The sequence below is a fragment of the Haliaeetus albicilla genome, chromosome 10 (assembly GCF_947461875.1).
Source record: "Haliaeetus albicilla chromosome 10, bHalAlb1.1, whole genome shotgun sequence".
Classification (NCBI taxonomy): domain Eukaryota; kingdom Metazoa; phylum Chordata; class Aves; order Accipitriformes; family Accipitridae; genus Haliaeetus; species Haliaeetus albicilla.
In genome coordinates, this window is record NC_091492.1 from 43,453,171 (window position 1) to 43,473,215 (window position 20,045).

The following is a 20,045-nucleotide window of genomic DNA, read 5'->3' on the forward strand; positions in this document are numbered from 1 at the left end:
TTCCAGATTTGTTCTGTTTACTCCCTGTACCTTTGGAATGAACATAAAGCATCTGAGATGTTTATCTGGTTGACACTGCCTCCTGCTTGCTCCATTTCGGACCTTTGCCCAGGTTTCCATCATTTATGCTTATCTGTGGAATTCTTACAGGTTACCTCGATTTTAGATTAAAGCTTCTCATTAGCAAGCTGCTAATTGAAGATGGACTTTCTCCTCTCTGTGAAGTGCTCTTGCTTTCTTTCCCAGAGACCAAAACCGTCCCCTTGCCCCTCTGGCGGGATGTGCCTGTTCACCTCAGGGACAGACATTACACCTGACCCTTGCAGGCACAGCCCACCGGGTCAGCGCCAGAGGATTCACCTGCGGACAGCAGAACAGGGAGCACGGGAGTTACACAAAGGGCTCCCGGGAGGGCTAGCTCGCCATGAAGCCACAGGCCAGCTCCCAACGGGCTGCAGCTGAGGCTCGCCTCACCCGCCGCCATGACACCCGACCCCCCCCCCCCCACCTCGTAGCGTGCCGCACCCAACAGCCCAGAACCTTCCCCCGCAGGCGCAGCATCAGCCAATCAGCTGCCGCCAATCAGAGCTGCGCAGGCGCTACCCAATCCCAGCGCTGCTCTCAGGAGGAGGCGGAGACCCGCGGCGGCTGTGGCGGGAAGGTCGGTCTTGCAGTCTCGCCGCCGGCCGGGAGCCGGTTCCAGCCCCTGCCCGGCGTTTCCCGGATCCCCCCGCTTCCCGTGGGTCGGTGAGGGGGTAGGAAAACCCTGATGCTTCCCAGCCAGCGTCGTCTCGAAGAGTACGGGTCTCTCCCGCCGCCGTCGTGGCTGCCTGCGGTGGGACGTGCTGAGGCATGAAAGCCCGCCTGGGCGCCTCATACCAAGGCGGGACCTGGGTGAATTTGCCGCTGCTGGGAGCCGCCCGAGACGCCTGCCAGGTACTTGCCGAAGCCGGTTTGCCTCTTCAGGGCGGGAGGTGTCTCCTGCAGGATCCACCCGGGAATCCCCTCAGGTACCTGCTGTGTGTGGTGACCCTCTGCTGAAAGCGGCACCAGTCTGAGGTAGCAGCTGGCAGTCCTTCTCTGTAGAGACCCCAGGCCTCACGCCTCCTTCAGGAGGAAGCTCCAGCTGCATTTAGCCACCTGGGACTCCCCCCAGCCAGAAACCAAAAGCGTTTTGCCTCTGGTGGGAAGAAGTCCCCGTGCCAGGTGGTTGTCTGGGTCTCCTCCAGGCTAGCAGCACAAATCGACTTGCCTCATCTGGGAGGGAGCTGGCATCCCAGTTGTACACCAGGAACTCCTCAGAGGTAGTTCCACGAGTTGTTTTGCATCCTCGGGGATGAAGTGCTCACCCTCTGCGTCTGCAAAGTCCTTACACCAGTTCACAGCCTGGTTTCTCACTGTAGAGGTGTAGACTCCAATGAAGAGTCACTGCCCAGGTTTTTTTTTTTTGCTTCTGATTGCAGGTAGCTGACTAGGGTGCTTATGAGCCAGCTGCCTGAGCTGGTGTTTTGTTGGCATAAAGTTAGCTCCATTTCTGAGGGGCTGTCCAGAATGCTGCCAAAGGGACCCCCAAGTAGATTTGTGTCTGCATGAAATTCAGTCGTCTCCTGTGAAGCTGCTGAGGGTTTCTCCCAGGTAGAAACCCAGCATAGCTTTCCTCCCCTGGAGTGTAGATCCCATTGCAGGAGACAGCCCACTTGACCTCCCAGGCAGTTGCCAGAGTTTTTTAGATGGAACTGCATTCCCAGGTAGGAGCCTGAGACTCCTAAAAGGTACCTACCCAAAAGCTTTATCCCAGAGGCAATCTGTGATGTTTGACAACTCCTGGTAGGCTCTCGGAGGCATAAATGCTTGAAGAGACCTTGTATCCTGAGTCTGTCTTTCCAGCCTGGGCCCACAGTGAACTATGCAGGGGTGCTGCCATGCCCACTAGTCTCTCTTGGAGGATAAATCTCAGCGTGTCCCTTTGTCACCTGCTCCCTTGGCTGGGGCACTGCAGGGATGGAAGACGTTGCCCAGTGGGCACATCTAGTGGAGCTGTTTGTAATTCTTCTGCATGTCTTTGCCCAGGGGTTCCTGAGAAGCTGTGCTGCTATGGTATGTAGCTGCCCAGGGTGCAGTTGTAGGTTTTTTTGAAGAAGGGTGAGGCACTTCCCTTGAGGATTGGCTTTGAAAGGCAATATTCTGGAGGCTGTTGTGCCCTTGTTGACCAGTCTTGCCTGGGCCTCTTTGGTAGAGGCTTTCCTTGCTAATGTGTCTAGTCATTTTGTGCTTTTCCAGAGCACTTCCTTGCTGATTGCCCCACTGGGGAGTGATGTGCTTCCAGCTGCCCAGGGAAAGCTGAGTCCACCGTTCTTCTAGAGAGGGCAATGATCCCCTAATGTCTGTTTCAAAGAGATCTCTTATTTCTCTGGTGATTCCCCATGTCACTGGAAATTAGACTGCAGATTCACAGCACAGGCATCTGCAGTATAATTACAGGGATAAGTCTGGTGTTGGGAGTCTGCAATGGGTGTAATGCTTTAGTGACACAATGTTTTCTGCTTTCAGGAAAATGACTGAGGTCAGCTCTTGATGCTGGTGGCATGTGGCGGTGACCTGGATGGCAGCAAGTACCCTGTGTGCAGCACACTGATCAAAATGGCCCTCATCGTTTGAAGCTCAGCTGTGCTGGTGGACGTTTGCCACTTGAAGTGAAGCTATGTAAGTTAGCTATAAATGAGGTCAGGGGACTAAAAGCAGTCTAGGTTTTGGACCACCAGATAGGTAGGCCAGTCAAATACCTTGGAAGTTTTTAAGGCTATTATGGGAAACATTAGATATAAGCCATGTGGATTTTCTTGGTGATTGTCTTCTGAAAGATTACAAACAACCTAACAGATGCAATTTTTAAAGCTTAGAGAACAGCAGTCTCATTGTCTGAAAACAGCTCCTTTTCTGACTCTCAAACATGTTATTTTTATGCCTAAGCCACCCTGTCTGCATATGTATCTGGAAACAATGTCCACAACTTATATGTGCCACAGAGCACCTGGAGCACCGAGGCTGTTGCACAACCCCACCCAATACCACACAAAGTGTTGGCAAGCTTCACTAGTGTCTTATAGATACGCCTGATGCCAGAACATTTTTATTACTCCATATACTTCTATTCCAAAATATCAAATAAATCACTACAAGGTCAATTAATTTTATTCTATTAACAGAAATGTGTGCCCTGTCTTAGAGATAAAACATTTCTCTCTTGCATCTGAGGTCCTACCCTTTTTTCTGCTGTCAAGTACTCTTATGCATATATCATGGAAGTTAAGAAAACTAGTAGCTAGGTCTCTCAAGAGCCTAATTGCTTTTTATTCCTAATCCTTCACAAGCTTTATTGCTAAAAGCCTTAATTAAACAAGAAATACCTTAACATGTTTAGCACAGTGCTACATGAGGGAGCTCTACAGAAGCTAATTTACTCTTCTGAGAAACCAAGCAGCTTCTGGTACCTGTGTTAGCTCAGCGGTTTTACACTGTACTGGAGTGTGTAATATAGACATTGTGTGTAAACATGTGCAAGGGTAGTGGAAACAACTGAAGGTCCCTGTTAAAACAAGCGTGAACTTACAAGTGCAGTGTAGATGTGTCTGTTTTGGGGATGACAATGGCTTTGTGAAGGAGAACCTCCCTCTTGAGAGCAGAAACTCTCACAAATTTCTGGGGTTGTTATTGTCTTTCACTAACAAAGGGTGAGCTTTTGTCCTTCAAGCGGAGCTGTTAGAAGATGAGAAACATGGGCTCTGTTCTTGAGCCTTCCACTTCTCTTGGGGTCACATCCATCTGATGTGTCTTACTTTCCCCATCTGTAAAACAGAGCTGAGGATGCTGCATTTTGCTTCTGCAGCACTGAGAGAGAGATGAAGGAGTGGTTAAGAGCTCCCCTTATTCTAACAAATAGGAAATACCCACTTGTAGAGCTGGAGCGTTGGAGATGGCCAAAAACAAAGGATGGAAACGCGGTCATAGTGTGCTTGTGCTCCTAGGAAACTGAGGAATCTTGCAGATGGTTGTGATGGATGTGGCTCATGTGCTCAAGGTTTTGTTGATCAAAATTCAGGTCAGGAAATAATTTTCCTCTGTGACTGATGGGGAACTTTGTTAATTTTTGTTTGCCCATTTGTTTGGCTTTCTGCATCTGGGATTAAGATGTTGGACATACCTTTGGCGTCCCCTTTCTTTTCCTAGTGGACACAACCACTTTGTGGTCTTCGAGTTTCTCTTCTTGGGTGTGTTACATGGTGTTGGGAATTGCGTGCTCCCTGGATATCTGTTATGTGATGCCCTGAAATTGTAGCTGTGGTAGTCTTGGTTGTTTTCCTGCCCTACCTTTCTCACAGATTTTTTTTTTTTCTCTGTGGATGATGCACCATACATATGAAATGAAGGAAGCCTGAAATCCAGGCCTCTGAGCATCTCCAAACATAAAAAGATGAGCAGGCCTGAGGATGCTTGTTATTTCTCTCTGGCCTTCCCTTGCTCATCACCATGGGACAGCTTAGACTCCAGTCTAACAACTTGCTTTGCTTAAAACAGTTTTTGCCACACTTCAAGTGGTCACAGTTCATGGACTTGCTTTGAGTTTAGGCTCCAATGCCTGCTATTCAGAAGGCTTTCAAACATTTCTGAAGTTGTGCCATGTCCCTTCAGAGTCTGACAGCTGTATTAATGTAATTATCCCCACCAGGTCGACTGTAACTAGCAGCCAGAGCTTGATTGGGTTAGTTAGCAGCTCAAGCAGAGTGAAAGGCCAGAGCTCTGAAATCAATTAAAGGCAGTCAAGATCAAATTGAAAAGTAATATTATTGCCTTCTCCTTCTGGGGAGTCAGGGCTGTGCAAGGTGGGGTCTGCATGTCATACACAATTACTTCAAGGCTGAGAGCTGCAAGTCAACTCATTAATTTTTCTCCTTGCTTTGCTGAAAAGATCCAGACATTTTTGCAGTTGGGATTGGGTCACAGAGCACACAGCTTACAAAATTAAAGGAAGCAGAACTGCAGTATTTTGGATGCTTCTCTGATGCCAGTAATAGTGCAGTAGGATGCAGTAAGCATCAGTGAATGCTGCTCATGCTTGGCTGCTCTGCTCACCTGTACTTTTGCATCATGAGAAAGCAGCACAAAAGATAATATTTCAGTGACCAAAGAGATGTGTTTTACATGAGTGTGCAAGCAGCTCTGTGACTTCTTTACAGGCCACAAGCACCCTGTGTGGGACATGGGACTGTGCAGTTACCTTACTGTAATTCCAGGTATAAATCAGGGTGGCAGGCAGAGACTATGGCCAAACATTAATGCAAAAAAACCCACAAAACTCCAACCAAATTTTCAAATGTGACTGCAGACTTGCATGCCTCAGCACTCAGTTAGAGACCTTGTTACCTTGACAGAGACAATGTTTGGTAGAAGCCAACCCATATCTCTACAAAACAGGCAGTTTTGCATGTTCCCTGTTTAACTGCAGTCACTTCTGAAATCATAAGTCACTCTTGAAAACTGGAGCCAAGAAAGCCAAATAGCTTTTTCGAAATGTAGGGCAAGCTTTAGCCATTTCAATGCATGAAACTGAGTAAATGGAGCCTATATGAGCAATAGATGTGAAAAACACAGCCACCTTTTCTACTCTTGGAATGTAAGGAAAGAGGGAGCAAATCCTTCAGATGTGTCCATTAGTGAAAATTATTCCACAAATTCATCACCTCTTCTAATTCCTATTTATCAGCCACCAGCAGTTCTTCAAACCACTTGCCATTCTGAGCTACATCAGTGAGCTGTGGCTGGTCAGATAAGCTGGCTAGTGGTGGCTTTCTCCCTGACCGGATGGCTGCACAAGCACTTCCAGCATAGATACCCCTATTTGATGCAGTTGAGTATACAGCCTCATGAATATTTAAGTGGGTGATTTGAAAATTCACTTTTGTGTGCACTTGGGTGCTCATCTGAATGTTCTTGAAAAGCAAACAGCAAAGGGGACCCAGCACACTCCACAGCACTGGTATTTCCTGCAGAAATTAGAGACTCAGAAATAATTTCACTTGTCTTTTTAGCGCAAGGACTGTGGAGGGCTGTCATATCCCAGTGCTTTGTGCAGCTGTTTCTCTGCCCAGTGCTGCCCTCCTGGCCATCTCCTGTGGGCTCATTCTCATGACAACAAGTTCTCCATTGTAAGGAATGAAAACCCACCAGGACTTGCCTGGAAGTTGCAGTTCTTTGAGCGTTTGCTGACTGCCCAATACTTGCTGTACTTACTGCACATAAATTCACTTGAACCACAAAAACCCTTGTGCTTCCAGAACTCCCAGACTAAGGGGAGATTTCACCTGTGTGTGTGTGTGTATTAGTATCAGGGAGCTGCTGTGCCAGCCAGAAAGGGGCTGCGTTTTTCCGGACTGCTTTCCTCTGTTACTCGGGGAGGGCAAATTAAGACATAGGCTTAGTTCCAGTGTTCAGCCAAAGTGGAGAGCATGCAAATAATCACTGTTGTAATTAGTCTAATAACTTCAGAGATAGCAGAGTTTTCCCCAGGAACTTTTGCTCAGTTGCTTGGCAAAGTAAATGTGTGCCTAATTCAGGTCTCCGTGGCAGATCAGCTGAGCAAGTACATCCCTAGGAGATGCTGGGAAAGCTGAGGGGAAGCGGGATGGCCTCCCATCTGAGCACACCCGATACCATGAGGGGCTCTTGTGGAGGCTTGTACCCTCTCTGCTGCTTGGCATGAAAAAGCACTGTCTTTTGGGGTCTGATAGAAATTAAAGCCAAGTGGTCAAGACCATTTAACTCTCCTCTCTCCAGCAAGGGTGTAAAGGGGATTTAAAGCAAGAGGACTTACTTGTGTAGAGAAGGAAGAAACACTAAAATATCAGCATGCTTGATGAATCATCAGTGGATAACACTGTGCTGCTCTTGCACCAATCTTCCAACCCTGCTCCCGTATCTGTGTGTGCTTTCCAAGGTGGCTGGTCCCTCCCCTCCTACCCTGGTTGTGCTCTGCTAGCTCTATACAGGACTCTGGGGAGTTTGGTCCTTGGTTTCTGCACCTTAAAAGATGTTCCATTTCCAAAAGCTTTCCAACCTATCACTTCTAAAGGGACAGCCTGATTCAGCACCCATCATAGGCACCATAGGGTTGGGTCCAGACTCCTGCTCACAGCAGTCTTAACACAACCAGCTTTCACAGCTGCAATACTGTCGTGAATCCAGTGCTACTGGCTGTCCATCATAGCTTGTCCTTACAGCAGTCCACATTTGCAGAGGCACTTGGGGAACATAAAACTATTGCTTTGTGTTTACTGCAAGAGAAAAAACACTTAGCATGACATCTCTTTCCTTTCTCCCTTGCTTGGAGGCCCTGCTGCCTTGAGGGGTTCTTTACCTCATATGTGTCAAACACAGCTATTTTGCCACTCATGACTGCAAGCATGGGGCACTGACTTTTAGCAATATTTCATCAAAAGGTGATACTCCACAATGCCTCTTACATCACATACAAATGATTCCCACCTGCCCTCCATCAGGTAGCAGTATAGTCCCTGCTCTGTCCACCTGGGCTGTCAGAAAGTCACATTTTTTGAGCTGCAGATCTGCCTGGTTTCACCACAGCTCTGCAGTCATGGGCAGATCCTGATTTTGCTTCTTCCTTCCTACTCCAGGGGCATGGGCAGCATGTGGAGGGACTGTTAGTCTAAGCTGACCAAAGAGCTCTGGGAAATGGAGAAATGGTTTTATGAGAAAGCAGGAAATAGAGCAGTTGTTTCTCCCTTGAGAAATTTGGGCTAGATCCGTTTTTCCACTCTGCCACTTGTTTTGACAAGATATATTTTCAACACATGCCACATTGGGTTTGGGTTCTTCTTTTTTTTTTTCTTCCTCCCTTTCATGAAGAATATGAAGTGTGATTTTTGCCCTTTTTCCCCCTTTTCTACTTTGTAACTTTACAAATGTTTCCAATTCATGAAAGTGACACTGTGACAAATTCACTTTTCTTTTTCAGCTCTGTCACTTTTCCAAAGTTAAGAAAGTTTCAAGAAACTGCAAGTGGAAAAAGGGGGAAATGAAAGGAAAGGGCAAAGAAAAAATTACTGATTTTTCTTGCATTCATGTGTAAAACCAAGAAAATATAAGCTTCCTGTCCCTTCACAGCTTGATGTTTGAGATTGGTGGGACAAAAGCCCCTCTGAACAAGCTGTCTGGGACTGCTGAGGTTATGTTTTGCCTTGGCCAGGTCCCATAGCCTCTATCACCACTTGCTGCCACTGTGCTCAGATCAGGGATCAGTGTACAGCTGCCACTGGGGCTCAGCAGGGAAGCAGCAACTAAGAGCTGGAAGACAGAAGGGTGCATCTTCTCATCAGCTTGCAGTTGGCCCTGACTTGGTGAGCAAACAGAGTCAGCAGGGGCCAATCAGCCACTCTACATTTATTTCTCCTGCACCTTCAAATGTTTCCATTACTCTGCCCCAATGCAAAATCAGCCAAGTCACCTGAAATCACTGATGACTGGAGCAGATTAGGAACATGCACAGGGTCAGGAACTGCCAAGATGCAGTTTAAAAAGCTCCTTATCACCTCTCAGCTCTTTTTTTGCAGGCAGTCCAAGCAGCATAGGGGAGGCAGCATGAGCTTGCCTGGAGATGCTGACTCTCCATTGGTTTTATGTTTCTGGGTGGCTTCCAGATGTACCGGAGGGGCTCCAGCAGGAACACCTGCCAGACATCCCACAAATTAGAGACCACAGCCCAACTGAGAGCATGGATGTACCCTGCCAAGGTATCAGTCCCTGCAGGGCTGCTTCCCTGTTTCTAGAGAGGTTTGTCTTACAGTGTTGTGCAGCCATTCTCCCTCCTGAAATGCTGCCAGTTTGGGGCTGTCACTGTGATAATTTTTTCGTCATGCAAATTGGCCCTCTTGCCTGCCTGTCTTGCCTGTCGTTCTTGTCTTTCTCTCATTTGGCTGCCTGCTGTATCTATGCACTGGAGACTCTTGCAAAGAAACCCTTCACACCCACCAATTTAATAATCCCCTTGAATATGGAGTGGATTCTGCCTGGGCAGCCTTGCAGATCTGCTTATGAATAAATTAGCTCTGCTTTGTGAGACTAAATACATCTGCACGCTCTGGAAACATTCGTAATTACATTTGAAATGTAATCATATGTTAGAGATGTGAGTGTGTTTGTTGCCATTGTGATTTATTTTTCTCTTTTAAAAAAATGGACTGTTTTCTGTCCTGCCTAAGTTGATGACTGGTCGTAAGAGTCTCACTGGTGTTTGGTAAGGTCATGGTGGTTCCTGGAAGACAATGTCTCTTCCTCCTCACACTGCTGAGAACAGTGTTCCCCTGGCCTTGTCCCCAGCAGAGAGCTGTGGTAGTGAGCCCTATAGCTAACAGTACAACCATGCATACACAGGCTTCCTAGGGCCTCTTCTTCCTCCATCAGTCTGTGCTCTTTCCTCTGATAGCATGCACTTACGTTTTCCCTGTGCATGGTGATCAGTCCTGTATCTACTCCCTTGTACGCTGAGACCTCAGGGCCAGTGGTACTGCTTGATGCAAAATTCTTCCTGGGGTCTCCTAACAGTGGGGCAAAGCTGATGGCTCCTCTGCTGTACAGCAAGCCTGGTGAGCAGAGTCTCACCTGGCCAACCCCTCAGTCCCTGTTTGTATCTTCCACTTGTCCTCTGCAAACATGAGTCTTGAACTGGCAGGAAGGGGTAGCTTCCAGTCACTTTACCTTCCTAAACGGCTCTTTGCTTTCTTCCCTGCTGGCTTGCTCTTGTTGGCTTGTGACATCAGGGAGCAGCGTCTTATGCTGAGTCCCACTTTGGGCTGAGTTGTTTTGTTTCTGCTTCAGAGACGTGTGAATTTTCTTGAGTTCCAGGCCAGTGATCAAAGTTGTAGCAAGGATTTGGCCTTGAAGCCTTTCTAATTTGCATGAGTGTTCTAGCTGCTGTGCCATTAGTAATTCCACAGTACAAACTTTTCTCAGTGCAAAAATGCTATGTCAGACCTGAGAAAACAATGACAATTTTGCTGAAGCTGATATGCCCCCCAAAAATGTTGATTTAAAGAAGTGAGCATTATCCAGTAGAGCAATGTTCCAGCAAAAAGCGGATGTCCTTTAATGCAGCATGTTCACACCTTGCACATCAGACCTATTCTGTCCCTATTGCAGCTCATCAGCTACAGATGCGGTCATCACTGAGCGTCCTCCAGAACCAACTCACATATCTAGAGCCATAAGCTGACCTGCCCAAGCAGTTTCTGCTTGTGGGAGTGAACAAGTCTGCTCAGGTGCTTTCCACAGGCCAGACTTGACAGTTCACGAACTGCAAAATCTCCTCATGCTGCCTGTCAGTGCACTCTTTATATCCTTCCATGTGTGCACACAATGCTTCTATTTGGAAACCCTCTGCATGGTAACTTTCCCGTCCCTCTCAGACTTGCAGCGCAGTGCTGGAGTTGCAGTAATATGTGCTGCAGTCACTTGGGTGCACTTAGCAATTTCCTCTCTCTGTGGTGCTTCCTACTGATTTACAATCGATGCTCTTCCCAAAGGCAGCTCGTTAAATTGCTCTGCTCCAAGGAGGGGCTCGTAGATTTCCTTGCCTAGCAGAGCACAGCGTTCTCCTGAGTTTGCCAGGACTCTAGGAGCAAATGCTGCAGCATGCCTTAATGTTGGCCTGTGGCCTTCTGCTGTGATATGTAGCTGCCACTGTTCCTCAGGTCTCTATGACTTTTGGGATGTTGCCTCAAATAGAGTAGTCTTTACTATACATGGGGTTTTGATCATCTTGGAAGGTGTCCTGGATGCTGACTCTTAAGAGCTCACAAACGTCAGGAAAATATTTACAGAATGTGGGGCACGCATACTTGTTGGGATATCTGTATACCCTTGCTTTAGGCATTTTGTCAACAGCTTTTCATTTCTAAGAGAGCTTAGGTGTATCAATACAGTTCCTTCACAAGTTCAGCCTACCTGCACCCAGCCTCATGCTTGGATCTAGCCACTCGTCCAGGAGTTGCTACACCTTGGGTTCATAGTTCTGGGTGGCATCTACTTTCATTACTACCCCTACAGTACCACTCTCCTCAGTGTCAGTCTTGACTGCTGAAGACAGGCTCGGTACTTTGCCATTGGCAGGTAGAAAGTAATTACTCTCACCACATGGTTTTCTTAAGTCTTCTTCCTGTACTTCCTTACTCTCCTGTAAATGATTCACTTTATTCTTGTCACCAGTGATCAGCTGCAGCCAATGCAAATTCCAGCTACAGGAGAAGACTGTATTTTCATCTTGCTCTGTGAGATTAATCTTACTGAAGAAATGGTTCCGGAATTACATCTGCTTAATAAAAAATAATTTCCTGATGCAAGAAGAACAGTCTAACACAGAAATTTTTGGCAAGGAAGGGTGTCCAGTTTTCTGTCTTATGCTTTGGAACTAGTGGTTTTTCTATACACCACTGCTCTAGACTTGGTGGAGCAATTAGTGTGGGGCTCCAACAGACTCTGAATCCAGATTTCATCTTGTGTCCGTCTAGAACAGTCAGGAGTGAAATCATGTTGGTCCACCTACTTGATTAGAAAGCCTCACAGTTCCTGTGAGCTGCCTTTGTGTGGGGACCTGAGGATGGGACTCACCCCACTAAGTATAGACGTCTCCTAGGTAGTTACTCTGGCCAGTGGAGGCATGGTCAGAGCTGTGGGCTTTGGAGCTCATCCTAAAGGAGGCATCTGAAACAGTTGGCTTGCATTGTAAAAATGCCTGTTTCCCTCCTTGATCTCAAGGCAGTCAACAGAGTAGTTTAGCTGTCTTCCTGATAGACAGTTTAAATTAGGAGAAATTAATCCCATCCTGAGCGCCCACGATGCAGATCATTTCCTCTGTCTCTATCCAAGATAAAATCTCCAATAAATGCTCTTTCCGTGTTGAATACTGATCACCTCAGGCTCTTCTACCCCTCGCACACAAAGCCTCTGAGCACTGGAGACCCAGCTCCTCACCTACAACATGCCTCCTGTTAGTCTGAATCACTTAGCCGAGGCATTGGACCCTGCCCATGCCATACACCTGTGTCCCAATCTGCTTTGCATGACGTGGGGTTCTTGCTCAGATCATTTGACAGGTGGTTTTGCATTGAGGGTTTTGGAGGGTTGTTCAGCTGCTGGATGATTCATGCCCTTGAGTCTCTGGTAGGTGGTCTGTCCAGCCTGTCTGAACATCACAGGTGGAGATCTTTCTTCCTTTCTCCCTTTGGTTTATCACAGGCTCCCATTCTTCCTGCCAGTTGTGCTTGTGTTTATAAAGTCTTGCTCATTTTCAGATGCTAAATGCCAAATTATGATCTCAGTGTGACTCCACTGCAGGGGAGTAACTCTGACACTACTACTGTGGTGTAACAGACACCAGCCAGGATTAGACTGAGTACGTGGCCATGGGAGTAGAGCAAGCAAAGAGAATCACTGTAAGGAAAACACCACAGAAGAGGAAAAAAAAAAAGAAAGGAAGGAATGTAATAAAGAAAGGCACCAAACCATTTTAATTTATCAAAAGCAAACATGTTTGTCCCCCTGTTTGTTGAAGCAGGTCATGAATTATGATTGGAAAACAGACAAACACAGTAACTAAAGGCGCATTAGTTGTTCTTTCATTTCTATTTATGAATGTGTATTGGAAGAGAAACATGATAGGAAAAATAATGAATATGTGATATTTTTCTTTTTTAAATTAATGGTTATGTATTTCAGTGTGGATCATCTATCTTGGTCTGGCCTGCTGCCTACAGGATCAGGGTACCTCACAGCTGACCTTCCACTGCTCCACCATAGCAGAGCTATAAAACTTGTTTCCATGGAGTGGGAAACTGAGACACAGTAATGTCAAGGGTTATATATTTGTGGTGAATGGAGTTCAGTCCAGTTGGTGGCCGGTCACAAGTGGTGTTCCCCAGGGCTCAGTTTTGGGGCCAGTTCTCTTTTATATCTTTATCAATGGTCTGGATGAGGGGATCGAGTGCACCCTCAGTAAGTTTGCGGATGACACCAAGTTGTGTGGGAGTGTTGATCGGCTCCAGGGTAGGAAGGCTCTACAGAGGGATCTGGACAGGCTGGATCGATGGGCCAAGGCCAGTTGTATGAGGTTCAACACGGCTCAGTGTTGAGTCCTGCACATGGGTCACAGCAGCCCTGTGCAATGCTACAGGCTTGGGGAAGAGTGGCTGGAAAGCTGCCTGGCAGAAAAGGACCTGGGGGTGCTGGTTGACAGCCGGCTGAATATGAGCCAGCAGTGTGCCCAGGGGGCCAAGAAGGCCAACGGCATCCTGGCCTGTATCAGAAATAGTGTGGCCAGCAGGACTAGGGCAGTGATCATCCCCTTGTACTCAGCACTGGTGAGGCTGCACCTTGAATAACGTGTTCAGTTTTGGGCCCCTACTACAAGACAGACATTGAGGTGCTGGTGCGCGTCCAGAGAAGGGCAATGAAGCTGGTGAGGGGTCTGGAGCACAAGTCTTATGAGGAGCGGCTGAGGGAACTGGGGCTGTTTAGCCTGGAGAAAAGGAGGCTGAGGGGAGACCTTATCGCTCTCTACAACTACCTGAAAGGAGGTTGTAGTGAGGTGGGGGTCGGTCTCTCGTCCCAAGTAACAAGTGATAGGACGAGAGGAAACGGCCTCAAGTTGTGCCAAGGGCGGTTTATTTTGGATATTAGGAAAAATTTATTCACCGAAAGGGTTGTCAAGCATTGGAACAGGCTGCCCAGGGAAGTGGTTGAGTCACCATTCCTGGAGGTATTTAAAAGATATCAGATGTGTCACTTAGGGACATGGTTTAGTGGTGGACTTGGTAGTGCTAGGTTAACACTTGGACTTGATGATCTTAAAGGTCTTTTCCAACCTAAACAATTCTATGATTCTATGATTCCTTTTACCTCATTTTACCCATTTAGCAACTCAGCAGCTAGGTCAGATTATTTGCTCACATCCCTTTGTGGTCTCTGGAAAAGATACGGTTCTTTAATGAGTCTTGCTTGAATCTCTTTGTCCAGGGTTATAAGAGATATTTTTGATGTGGAGAAGAAATGCACTCATGCTGCTGAATATCATGCTAATTTCCTAACCACTAAAACATCTTTCCCTACACACCACCTCAAGGATGACAAAGCCCTGCAGAGCTTTGATTCTGTAACGGGTGACTGAGACCATGCCCCTGTGGTGGTACAGAAGGGATATGCACAGACATCCCTGAGGGGAAGAGGACAGCACAATGTTCAGATGAACCAGTATGTGGATGTTTGGGGAATCTGGGATGAGGAGCAGAATGCAAGGAGCAGCAAACTGACAATGTCGATCTCACTTCCTGGCTCAGCCATGTCTCTGAAATAGGAAGAGGTGGTGGGTAGCATCCGTCTGATGGTATTTGCTGCATCCTCTGTGGGCCATGGATTAGTCTCTCCAGGTACATCCTAGAGCCTGACTTCACATCATCCTAGTGGAATAATAACCCTGTGGAGGCCAGCACGGTCCTTACAGCTCAACAAGAAAGGGCAAGTGAAAATAGGTGAGATGGCAAAGTAGCTGGAGGGAGGAAGGGCAGGACGCACACCTAAGACCTCTAAAGGCTCAAGAGGAAAAACAACCGCTCCTCTTTCTTTGTCCTTTCTTTAACACCAGCATCTCTTCATACATCTTGGATGCAGCCAATGCTGCGACATCACAGAGGTTTCCAAGTGGGATCAAGGAAGCAATGGATATGTGTCCAAGTATTCAGCATTGTGGGCTTGCCTGGTGACTGTAGAGGATCAGAATGGGAAGGAGGAAGGCAATGAAGAATGGGGTAAGAACTGGGAGATGAGCAAGCACGCAAAGGAGAACAAGGGAAAATGCAGAAGGGAGAGAGGAGGAGAAATGCAGAAGACAGGATACTTGCTTTTCTGACTGCACATGAAATGTGTGGGAGGATGAGTAATGTGCCGTGGTATGGAAATGCAGGGGCTTAATGCAAAGTTGAAGTGCAAACACAATAATGACAAAAGTTAAAGAAAAAAATACAGTTTTTCACGTAAAACTGATGTTTCTTCATAAACCTTTATTTATCTTAAAAAATGAAGAGCAATATCTGAGCCATGTAAGAGCGTTTATTACCTTGGAAGGTGAAGGCAGGAGAATGTGTAGTTCCCTGGCTGGTTATTCATATAAATTGCATTCAGATTAGTACTGAGCCCACCTAATGTGTTAGTTCTACAATCCCAAACAAGCATTAGCCTTGCACTTGTTTTAAAAATGAGCATATCCTGAAGCCCTGATGCCTACAGAACTACAGAGAAAAAATTCAGTCTTATGGCATGTCAGGCTTTGTGTACTGTTGGAAACAGGGCTATATATATTTTTAAGACAAAAAGCAAGTGTATATGTGATTAAGAATTTGGGTTGTTCCGTGCTATGATTCTGGTGGCTTTCAAACCTCTATTTGTCACTGATACTGGACTAGGTTAGACAGAAAAGTTGTCCATATGTAATACAAAGAATAAGATCAATTCTCCTGTCTGACCTACGTCACTGTCTTGTCCGATTTTATGTACTCCCCAGCTAGCTCAAGTTTTTGAGCTGTCCTTCAGGTCCCAGCTAGGGATTACCTGTCTCTGCTACCATCTGTAAAACAGGTGTCTGATGCCTACTCAAAAAATTCAAACAAAACAGGGAAATAACAGCAAAAAAAAAAAAAAAAAAAGCCCAATAATATTTTACTAAACCATTTTCAAGGTCACAAAGTCAAGCACTCAAAAATTAGGAAGCTTCAGATTTAAGGATATCTGTAAAATCTTCATTTAGTCTTCCTGTGTGTATGCATTGTAATACAGTCTTAAATATGTGATCAATTCTTCTCTTTAGACAAAATCCCTGCCTCATTCAGTGCACAGAATAGACTTGCTCGCCGAAAGAGCAACTCTTCAATATTTCATTTAGTCTCATCATTTAGTGTGTGGCTCAATGCATTATTTACTGCATACAGCACTGAATACAGAATTATTAATTTCTTATCAGGTTTTTCTCTTGTGCTTCGCCGTAGAATCTTCCTTCTTTACAAAATTTAATGAATATATCTTCACGATACAGCTGAGGGGTGAATCTGTACTAATGCCTTCATTTTATCAAGGAGGAAGTGATACACACATAAGTATTGAAGTAAAAATAATCCAAAGTGTCAACCAGTGTTTGGTTTACATTTTGATTCTCTGACATGACTTTCTTGAGCACTTAGATGTTTTTAGTTATCTATGTTTCCAGAGCAAGTCATGTGGATGTTTGCAGCTGTGTGGTTACTACTTTTGCCCTTGCAGAAGTACCTACCTGCACAGGCTTAATCTTACTGTAGGTGCTTATAGTCAGCAGACAGGTAGGTGATAGAGCCAGTGGGGTTTAGGGCAGGATTCATTTCACCTTAAAATAGGTATCAAAACCGGATCTGATTGTCTTACCCTTAACGTGCCTGCTTTTCTCCACGTAGAATAAGGGAGCCCGAGGCAAATAGCTGACAGTTAGATGAGTAATTTTGGATTCACTGTCACAAGTGAATCCCATAATTTCATAAAATAAAACCCTGCAGCCTTATTTTTGCAGAAGCTGGAAGCTGGGTGAGTGAGCGAGACAGATGGTAGATATTTTGGGGTCATGGTGGGGGACTTTTACTGTGGAGGGCCAGACTCCTCTCCTGCTGCTGCCGCGGAGTTCCCAGACAATGCTCAGGGAGCATCCCTCAACCTGTTACTAAGCTTTTTCAGTGCCCACCTTCTATGAACGTCACCTCTTGCGTTAAACATCTGCAAATCAGCTTTGTCTTGACCTGGTCTCCACAGGGTCCCTTCACAGCCAGTGTCAAGTGGATCTAGCCAATTCTACTTAAATTCTGTCTTTGGAGACCATATGCCTTTGCTCCATTTTATGTAAAGATGAGGTAGTTTGCCATATTTTGGCAATGAAACAAGTTATGTTACAGAGAGCATAGGAAATACATTCATACAGGGGCTTCTGAGACCTAATAGAGTGGCTGTTTTGAAAACGATTGGCTGTTTAGCAGTAAGGAATCCTAGGATGAGCACCTCAGCATCAAGCATCTAACTTTAGATGCGCCAATAAGTGAGGGTAGATAAATCTCACCTCAAGGGTTATTTCTACAAAGTCAAAGTCTCCGGCTGGAGAAAATATTTTTGGCTGAAAAAAATATTTACTTCCCAAATAATTGCATTTGACTCACTTATTATAAAGTTACATTTCTCTTTTATAGTATGATTACTGCTTATGGTAGTGGAGTGTTGTTCCTCACTCTCCCCTACAACCTGTGCCGCACAGAAGACAATGTTCTTCAGCTTCCACAAGATAGTGAAAAAACCAGAAAATTCAGTTATGTTGAACTGAATGGTGAGAAATATTTTTGGATAGTTCAACCAAATGGAAAGAAATATTCTGTGGCAGGAATGCTGGAAAGTTTACTTCCATCAGCCACATCCAAAATGTTTCTGCGTGTGGGGTTCATGTGATTCTGCAATATTTCATTCAAAATTCCCTTTTAAAACTTGGATCCCAAATGAGACAAAACAGAAGTTGAAATACTAGGATTTCCTATTGGGCAGAAACTGCAGATGCTGCCAGAGGAATAGGCAGTGGCAGACTTTAAGCAGCACGGCCCTGGCTCCCTGCAGCAGCGGCAAACCTGTCACTGCCCTCGAAGAACAAAAAAAAGATCCGGGGAAAAAAGCAACAGTGTGGGAAAGAAACAACAGAGAGATCATCTTGTTAAAGCTCATGCATGTGCTCAAGAGGACTGTGACAATGTTATATAGAATAATGCTCCAGTTCTGGCATTTTCTAAGTGCCGTATGCTTGAATGAGCTATGTTGGTATTCCTTGAAGATAACATTTTGATATAAAATGCATAGCTTTTGGCTTGAAAGAACCATTAAGGTATTTAGTCTGATTTTATGTACTGAGAGATTTTCTTCCAGTTAGCTGTGGAATGAGCCAACTTGTGTTTAACCAAAGCATCATCCAGAACAGAATCCAGATTTTATTTGATGAGGTGCGGTCTGTACTTCTGGCCCATCAGGAGACTCTCCCAATTGTTAATACTTTTATTTCTAATTTGGATTTGTGCAACTTTACCTTCCAGCTGATGGTCACTTCCTCTGGTACTTTGCAGAGCATATTTTAATTTCCTTCCTTCAGAGGCTGTTTACACACCATATAGCAAGTCATTTCTCAGTCTTGTCTATTTTTTTTGATAGTCAGAATGTATTGAATTCCTTCAGTGTTTCATAAAAACTCATTTTCCAGCCTTCAAATAATTGTATTGCTGTTCACTGTACTATCTTCAATTTTTCACTTGACTAAATGCACTATTCCAACATTAGTGCCACCATTGCCTTGTAAGATGTAAAATAACTAACTAATCCCTTGTTTATCTATCTGAAGATCACACCCAAGTCTTTTTATCATTGCACTAGGTAGGTCACAGTGAAATCTTGTATATTGAGTGGGAAAGAGGTAATTTTTGTGTTGAGTACTTCTACAGCAGGTAGCACAGAGGGTTATACTCCTCAGCAAGGGTTCCTGCATAACCTCACAAAACTGCACCCATTGCTGATGTAGTAATAGTGATGCTAATGGGCCACTGATGGTTTGTCATGATGTTGTACAGAGGGTTGTCACAGGTGCCTGACTTCTCTTCACGCTTGCCAAAATTTTTGATGTATCTTTTCGTACCTGTTCATACTTCATCGTGCTGAGGTACTTAATAATGAAATAAGACAAACCTACCTCTGGGACACTCTAGGGCTGGTTTGGAGGCAGCAATTGCCAGAAATGTCCAGTCTCAACAGGGGAATGCCAGCCAAGATTACCAGTATCACTTGCGGGGCTTTAATATGCAATTTGTATTGCATATTAATCTCTTGATTTAGAAATTCTTCCTCATTAAGAATCTTGTGGGAATTAAAAGGGATAAAATGATCAGCAGATACTAATATGTCTTTAATGATCACATAACTTGGAACAAGAGCTTCCATTGATCTGCTCTTTGTTACTGACAGGGTGTTGGCTGAAACCAGTTTGATTCAAAGGGCCAATTCCTGTTGTCTCAGCAACCGTGTATCGGTTGAGAAGGGTCCTTGGCATGCTCCTGTCACATACTCATTCACAGACCATGTAAAATTGCCCAGTACTCCAAAGCAAGGAAACAAAAGCCACAGCTAGCTTGGACTCCAGGAAGAGATCAGGGCAAATGAGAGGACTGGCTAATGTCGTAGGTCCCCTCTGTAGCTGGGAGACTCTTGTGAGCTATTTTCCTATGATCCTTAGGTGTGGACTACAACCTACAGACCAGGAGAAGGGGGAAAAAAGCAACCGAAGAGTAGCCAGAGTTAAAACTTCAGGGAAGATTCCAACAAGCTTCATGGCAAAGATTTTTACCCTGAACCTGAGAGCAAGAAATGCTGAACTTTGAAATAAAAGTTGTTAATACTGCTCTAAGTGCAATCTTAGAGCAGGTTTACTGCCAAACTTACTTGATTGCATGTGTCTCTCTGCCCAGCCTCCAGTGTGTCAGAGGAAGTGAGAAGGAAAGGATATACTCTCAGGAGCCAGGTTATGAATCAAGAGAAGATTACTCCTTCCTGAACTTGGCAGGCAACCAAAGGAAGTTCTGAAGCAGAGGATTCAAACAATAAAGGTTAGTCCATCATAGCTAGTGGAGATAATTTCTTTGGTGTGATGTAGCCATTTATTCTCTATGGACTCCAAGCTGGAATGGGTAATTTTGCCTTATAGGAGATGAGACCATCGTAAATAGATTTGACTCAAATGTCTTGATCTAAAGCTTTTTCTACTCCATATTACGGAAAGCATTAAAGACAGTTTACAAGGTGTTGTTGAACTAGTATCCACTTGGAGGATTTGTCTCCAAGCAGATTCTTATGTCAAGCAACTTGTCTGTAAAGGACCTGCTGGAAATCCTCAAATC

General features: G+C 45.3%; 1 long non-coding RNA gene across 1 annotated transcript; it reads left to right on the plus strand.

Annotated features, from left to right (window-relative positions):
* The first annotated feature begins 694 nt into the window (after nucleotides 1–694).
* Nucleotides 695–19,749, plus strand: LOC138687183 (uncharacterized). The gene is made up of 3 exons (XR_011326450.1): nucleotides 695–936; nucleotides 2,551–2,703; nucleotides 19,617–19,749. It is a non-coding gene; the product is annotated as an uncharacterized lncRNA (long non-coding RNA).
* Nucleotides 19,750–20,045: the final 296 nt, after the last annotated feature.